At 47.2% G+C, this 7,500-nt stretch overlaps 1 protein-coding gene and 1 pseudogene across 1 annotated transcript in view; both read left to right on the top strand.

The window, feature by feature from the left end:
* LOC137976337 (adenosine receptor A3-like) overlaps window positions 1-7,500 on the top strand; it is a 60,288-nt gene that overhangs the window by 26,685 nt on the left and 26,103 nt on the right. The gene's annotated exons all lie outside the window — the stretch shown is intronic.
* The window catches only part of LOC137981617 (uncharacterized), a 4,874-nt pseudogene continuing 715 nt past the window's right edge, over window positions 3,342-7,500 (top strand).

The raw sequence follows: 7,500 nt of genomic DNA, 5'->3' as shown, positions 1-7,500 counted from the left end.
GTGTTGTCTTTAATACGTACTCATCATAAACCCTTAAAATACTTCCGAAGATAATTTAACCACGGACATTGCCTCAGTCATATTTTTTTTCTGGCTACGGCCCTGGAGACCCACCACATTTTCGATTGTTCCGCAAAAAATATCTCGCAACTGAAACTTTACTAAACAAGGTCAATTCATTTAAAAATTTAATTGGGTACTCCTAATATGTTGTTCGAGAGAAATAAAGCTTGAGCTGCGGTGGTGTACTGCCCGAGAACCATTACCTATTTTGACACCTATTTTTGACAAGAAGTATCGTTGTTTTACCTCCTCATTACGAGGCGGCTGAGGAAAAGGTAGTCGATTCTTTGCGGGTTGAGGAAACACAGACGGTTGAGAAAACACAGGCGATTGAGGAAACACAGGAGGTTGAGGTAAAGTCTGCATCCGCGGCTGCATCATATCATCATATTGGCAGCGCTGTGGGTAGCAGGGTAGCTCAGCTGCGAAGTAGGCGGAGGATTTACGCCTTGATTGGTTACCTGTGGCGATGGTAAAGCTGGACCCTTTGATTTAGTTGCCTTCTTTTTCCGCGAGGGTGGTTTCTGTGAGGAGCCTGCATCAATGAGCAGCCCGTCCGGAGAGGAAAACATCTCCTTCCCTGTTGACTGCGCCCTCCGCACTTCCGCTTTATATTGCTTACGTGCTCGGTCAGCAAACGAAGGACCTTTTCCTCCGGGTGTAGCGCCGGTCAAGTATGCTTTGGTCTCCATGTCAAGCAGCAAAGCGTCTCGCGTGTCTGCTTGACATGCGTCTAGTAGAGACAAATGTTGGCCGCGGTCTCGGTGAGCCCAACCGGCGTGAATCACTTCAGCCTGGTTCATTTGCGGTGCACTGGGGTTGGTGAACGCACGGAAAATGAACCCACGGCGCTCATGCCACCACGATACCCAGCTTGTCAGGAAAGCCCTGCTATCATCGGCCCCAATAAATATTAAGTCCATATCAGATTTGGCGGCCTGGTACCCAGCAACTGTTGTGCGTAGTAACAGCCTGTCACACAGTTGTTTGAACTCGTCACTGCTCTCACTGTCAAGTTTTGAGCTTTTTTGTTTCTGTGGTCTTTGACGTGAAACTCACACGATTTAATTTCGGCGTCATCCCCAAAAACCTTTGAAATTCCCGCTAAATTTGCGCCTGCCATGTGGCTACACCAACCTATAGGGTTAAATTTAGCACTATCCGAACCGGCCACTTTCCTGAAGGCTCCGTTAAATAAACGTCATAAAAGTTCGACGTTTACCGTGTCCTCGGTTTCGACCTCCATTGTAGCCAGCGGTATCTGCTTCCGAAGCAAGGGATGATACACACTGGCTGTTAGCGTGATAAACCCATTGCACCGTTTCCTTTTTCCGTCAAAAAAAGAAAATTCTTTGCTCAGAAAATGGTCCCCATTTTCGTCCATGTTTAATGCCATTTTCATTTTCGTCGTGCTTGTCTTGAAGACAAAAGATGGCATGTCCGGGTTTCCCCTCTTGTCATTGATTTTGTACACATATAAGGGGTCGTTTTTATCTGCATACTCTTTAAAAGAGACAGTCGGCTCAAAGTTGTGGCCAAAAGGCTCTATATCCTTCTTCAGTTTCTGTTTCATGTTGGATACGCGTTTCTTATCCAATACAGCACTGGCCTCTCTTTCGACAGCGTTCCAATCCATTTGCTGTTGAAATGCGGACATGACGAACGCCGAATGTACCTTGGAGGGCTTGATGTTTGGTTGATTCCGTATAATTTGTTCGATGCTCGTGATGTCCTTTTTTCGGAGACTGTCTTTGACGGGGCATGTGTGATTACCAATGTGGTAAACAGTCACTGATTTATTACGATAACTAAGATACCTTCGCGCACTGCATGCAACATATTCTCCCACTTTACCACAGCCTTTGCAAATCATTTCACCTTCTTCCTTTTCGAACTGGGTTGTACTTGTTACACCAAATTCGTATCGTATGGAGTAGCTTGTTGATACGTACTTTTAACCCTTAAAACCCGGATCGGTTCATATTAAGTCCCAACAGGGTATGCAAACTAATACATTTCTCAAGTCACGTGATTTTATTCTAATCGATAAAATAGATAACCATCGAATTTAGCAAGGATAGACCTTTCTTTAATTATCTACTTTTGGAAATTTGAACAAATCCTACCCTAGCTACACACTAGAGAAACACCAACGTTTCCGTGAGAAAATCGATGACAAATAAAGCGAGTCCCCTAGTACCATTTACTGGTTAAATTTTCCCTTTTCTTGAAAGTTAATCCCAGAACGAGTCCATACAGATGATGGTTGATTTGCAATTTGTGAAATGGCCAACAAATCCATATGTCGGAAATCGTGTGTTTACGTAATCAAAACATGTTTAATGCGTATAGAATTTGATTGTTTAGTTGACCGGAAAGGGATAGGCATCGAACCTGTCATCGTTAGTAACTTTAACCAATCAGAGAACACATTGTACAATTTGCAGTATCTTTTGTTCTAGAAATCGAAGTGTGTTGTAATCGAGATCGGGACATCGTGAGAGACAAATATATCTGTTTAAAATTCTATCGTGAGTGAGTGATTTTAGCGCGAGTTTATCGGGAAAAACATTGTGTTGTCAGGCAATTATCTAATTCCCAACACAAAGTGGCACCTCCGACGGGACTGTGAGCGGGAAACAACGAAACAAAACGAGGGAATCAGCCAAGAAGCTCAAACAACACAACAATGGAGGCGTTGACCTCGGAGTTGGACGTGCAACTAAAGCTACTTAAGTTTGTTCAAGGGACGACCAAAGCAATCGTCGAGAAAGCGAACAGGGAAGGAATAGAACGGCATCGGGATGCTCTGCGAGCGATCGTGAAGAAGGTTGAAAGTGTTAAAACGAAAATCGAACAAGCGAAACTGGAGAGTGGCGTTCAGGTTGACGAGATAACAGAATGGAGCGCCGCAGTTAAAGAACAACAAGAAACTGCTGACGTGGAGATCATGCATTTATCGGATAGACTCGTTCAAATGGATTATAAGACAAGGATGCAAGCGAAGGAAAGCGAAGAGGAGCTGGCATAGCGAGATCGACAAAAACAGCTGGCGTTTGAACGTACACAACTGGAGATGAGGTTAACATATGCGAAGAAAATCGAGGAGACAAAACAAGCTAAGACCACGGAACCGACCTCGACTCAAGACGCGAAGACCGCCAAGCTTCCTAAGCTTGTTATTACAAAGTTTAGAGGCGATTTAACAGATTGGCCCTGGTTCTGGAGTCAGTTTGAAACCGAGATCGACAAGGCAGAAATAGCTGGCGTGACGAAGTACTCCTACTTAAAGGAACTCGTAGACCCCAAGATACGAACGGAAATCGACGGCTTGCCCTTTTCATCAGAGGGATACGAGCGTGCGAAGAACATCCTGACAAGAAAGTATGGCCAAACAAGCGAAGTCGTGAACGCGTACGTGGAAAACATCATGTCTTTGTCTACAATTGGTGGAACACAGCCAGCTAGAATCCACGATTTCTACGAGAAGCTTCTTTTCAACGTGCAATCGTTGGAAACAATGGGGGAAACTGCGAGGGGTGAATGGATACGTGCGGATGACTATCGACAAGCTGCCAGGGATAAGAGGGGATCTTGTGCGAACAGACGATTCTTGGCGAGAATGGAATTTCCCAAAGTTAGTGGATGAACTCCGGAAATGGACAGAAAGAAACCCGATCCAACTTAAACAAAGTGACAAGCCCTGGCGTGACAAGAATCTTCAAATCCAACAGGACAGAGATGGCAGAAATTGGGGATGCGTTTATTGCGGAAAGCAAGAACACAAATCGGTTGACTGCAAAACGGTTGTCACCGTCGATGATCGCAAGAAAGTCCTCAGCAACAAACGCCTCGGTTTCAATTGTACCGGAAGCAAACACAGAGCTGAGGATTGCAAGAGCCGTTCCTTGTGCCAGATTTGTCAGAGAAGACATCACACGTCCATCTGCAACAGCGTTAGTAACCAGCTAATGACAGCGACTACAATGGAAAGACAAACTGTGATTTATCCGGTCGTCGTAGTGGAAGTGCTGGGAGTTAAGTGTCGTGCGTTGCTAGGCACCGGTGCCGGAAGTTCGTACGCTTCAGCAGCGTTACTTGATCGCCTAAAGATTCGTCCTCATCAAAGAGAAGTACGACAGATCGAAATGATGATGGGAGTGGTTACTAAGCCTGTAGAGATCTTCAAGGTCCAGATAAGTTCACTGAAGGGCGATTTCCTCCTCGAAAGGAACGTGACCTTGGTAAACAAAAGACAGCTTTTATCCCTGGAAAACCCTCAGTACCAACAGGTCCTGAAAAGGTACGACCACTTAAAGGGAGTGAAGATGGACGATATGGACTCAAATGAATTCCTTCCAGTGCACCTTATCTTGGGGGTGTGTGACTACACCAAGATAAAGACTGAAACAGCACCTTTTATTGGAGCCGCGAACGAGCCTATCGCCGAAAAAACCACCAGGCAAGGAAGTGGATCTGTCTCCAATGTTCCTAACTCAAACATCAACAGTGGATTACGACAACTTGTGCAGACTGGACGTACTTGGACTCGCGGACTGTGCAACTGGTGATCAAGAGGAGGTGTATTCCGAGTTCAAGGAGCAACTTAGACGAGACGAAGGTGGGTTGGTACGAAACTAGCCTTCCATGGAAAGGGAACCACCCACCTCTACCAAGCAACGAAGCAGGCAGTCTTCGCAGGTTAACCGGCCTCGTAAAGAAGCTACGCAGCCAAGGAACGATAGAGCGTTACGATCAAGTGATCCAAGACCAAATCAAGACCGGAATAGTCGACAGAGTTAGCGGACCTGCAACTGAGCAGCACGAATTTTACATCCCCCACAAGGCAGTGGTACGTGACACAGCAGAAACCACCAAGCTTCGTGTAGTGTATGACGCGTCAGCACGGGCCTACTCTGGTGCACCCTCGCTAAACGAGTGTTTAAATCCTGGCCCACCTCTTCAAAACAAGCTCTGGAGTGTCCTAGTTCGTTCTCGATTTCATTCAGTTGCAGTGACAGGAGACATCAAGCAAGCTTTCCTCCAAGTCCGAATCAAAGAGCAAGACCGTGATGCCCTAAGATTTCATTGGTTGAAGGACCCAAACAGTGGAGACGCTGAGGTTTACTAGAGCCCTCTTCGGTCTGACATCATCGCCGTTCCTCCTGGGAGGCGTAATTCAACACCTGTTGGAGAGTTGCAGACAAAACTACCCAGACATTGTCAGCGAAATTGAACGAAGCTTGTACGTAGACGACCTGATCAGTGGTGGCCCTACGAGTGAAAAGGCAAAAGGGATCAAATCAGCTTCTCAGAACGTATTTGCCAAGGGCACCTTCGAGTTGCATAAATGGCATTCAAATGTGAAAGAGTTGGAATCAGCCGCGTCAGAACCAGTCTCGATCGAGGAAGGAACGTACGCAAAAGAGCAGTTAAACGTACCCGGAAGACAAGGAGCTACCCTGCTTGGTTTGCCATGGGACAAAGAAAACGGTACAGTCGGCGTGAGTTTTCCACAAGAGAAGGCTGATCCTAGCAAGCGGGGAATCTTAAGCAAAGTGGCGAGGATCTTTGACCCATTGGGACTGGCCTCTCCTATCTCGTTGGGGGGTAAGCTCCTCTACCGTGACGTGTGTGACGCCAAGCTAAACTGGGATGCAAAGCTACCAAGAGAGTTGATGCAGAGTTGGACCCGATGGGAGGAGTGACTTCCTGAGCAGCTTACAGTCCCAAGGTCCTTAGCAGCCTATCAAGAGGACATTCAATCAATCGAGTTGCACGCCTTTGGTGATGCCAGTGGTAAAGGCGTGGCCGCGGCTGTGTATGCTGTAGTCGTTCAAGAGTCAGGCGTCAATCAGGGACTTGTGGCAGCGAGAGCGAGACTCTCCAAAAAGGGACTGACGATCCCTCGGCTAGAATTGGTGTCTGGACATATGGCGGTGAATCTCTTGGCAAACGTGGCCTCAGCCCTAGATGGATTTCCCCTAATGGAAAAGTACTGCTGGCTCGACAGCACCGTTGCCCTGCACTAGATCAGATCCCCAGGCACATATAAGCAGTTTGTGAGCAACAGAGTTGAGAAAATACAAGCACATTCAGAAGTGATCTGGCGGCACGTAGGGATCTCGGAGAACCCTGCTGACCTTGGAAGCCGTGGTGGAGAAGTGCTAAACCATCCCTCTTGGTGCAACGGACCGAAGTGGTTGAACAACAAAGCGTGCTGGCCTCCAGATATTGTGACCAAGGCATCAGATGAATCAATGGCAGAAGTGAAAGCAACGCGAGAAGTCTTTGCTGTGGCAATAGCAATTACAGATGAGCTAGACACCCTTCTTGAGAAGTTTACCTACTGGAAGACGATGAGAATCTGTGCGTGGATAATGCGTTTCGTCCACAACGTCCGTTCAAAAAAGATAGGAAGTCTAAAGGGGCCGCTGACCACCGAAGAAACTAACAAAGCGAGAATCTTTTGGGTGAAAAGAGTCCAGACAAGAGCCACAGCGGATAAGCACTATCAAGAAGATCGGTTGCAACTGAATCTACAACCAAACCAAGACGGCGTATTGGAATGTCGAGGCAGAATCCAAGGGCATTTTCCGGTGTATTTGCCCGATAGTCAGCGCTTCACAGAGAAGCTCATAACACAAGTTCATCTTGGAACGCTTCACGGGGGAGTTGTCAGTACCATGGCAAAGGTTCGAGAGCTGTACTGGGTTCCGCGCCTAAGAAGATTGACCAAAAGAATCGTGAAGACTTGCCACGGCTGTCGGCGGTTTCAAGCACAAGCATTTTCATCCCCTCCCCAAGGAGGCCTCCCAAAGGATCAGACTGAAGGTCAAACGCCCTTTCAAGTCGTCGGCGTCGATTACGCGGGACCGTTGAAGTACCGTAAGAACGCGAAGACAGAAGGAAAGGCATACGTGTTGCTGTACGCCTGTAGCCTGACACGTGCTTTGTTCTTGGATTTGCTGCCCAACTTGGAAACTAAAGAATTCCTCGCGAGTTTCAAGCGCTTCATCGCCCGACGCGGAAGACCGCAAAAGGTGTATTTAGACAATGGAAGAACCTTCGTTGGTGCCGCCCAGTGGATCAAGCAAGTGATGCAAGATGAAAGGTTCCAGAATTTCCTCGCCTACCAAGGGATCAAGTGGCAGTTCAATTTGAGTCGTGCACCGTGGTGGGGAGGGCAATTCGAGAGAATGGTGGGACTCGTCAAGGGAGCTCTTTACAAGTGTATTGGAAATGGCCTGCTGTCCTGGGCTGAACTTCAAGAGATACTGTTGGACATAGAAGTGGCACTCAACAACAGACCACTGAGTTACGTGGATGAAGACATTCAGCTACCCATCCTGACCCCGAGTTCCTTCCTGTATGGTCAACCCAACATGCTACCAGAGTTAGAGCCTCATCGCATCGAGGAACATGACCTGCGGAAGA

Source organism: Montipora foliosa, chromosome 1, assembly GCF_036669935.1.
Source record: "Montipora foliosa isolate CH-2021 chromosome 1, ASM3666993v2, whole genome shotgun sequence".
NCBI classification, from domain to species: Eukaryota; Metazoa; Cnidaria; class Anthozoa; order Scleractinia; family Acroporidae; genus Montipora; species Montipora foliosa.
Note: the sequence above shows the minus strand (reverse complement) of the source record. Positions and strands in the feature narration are given on the sequence as shown.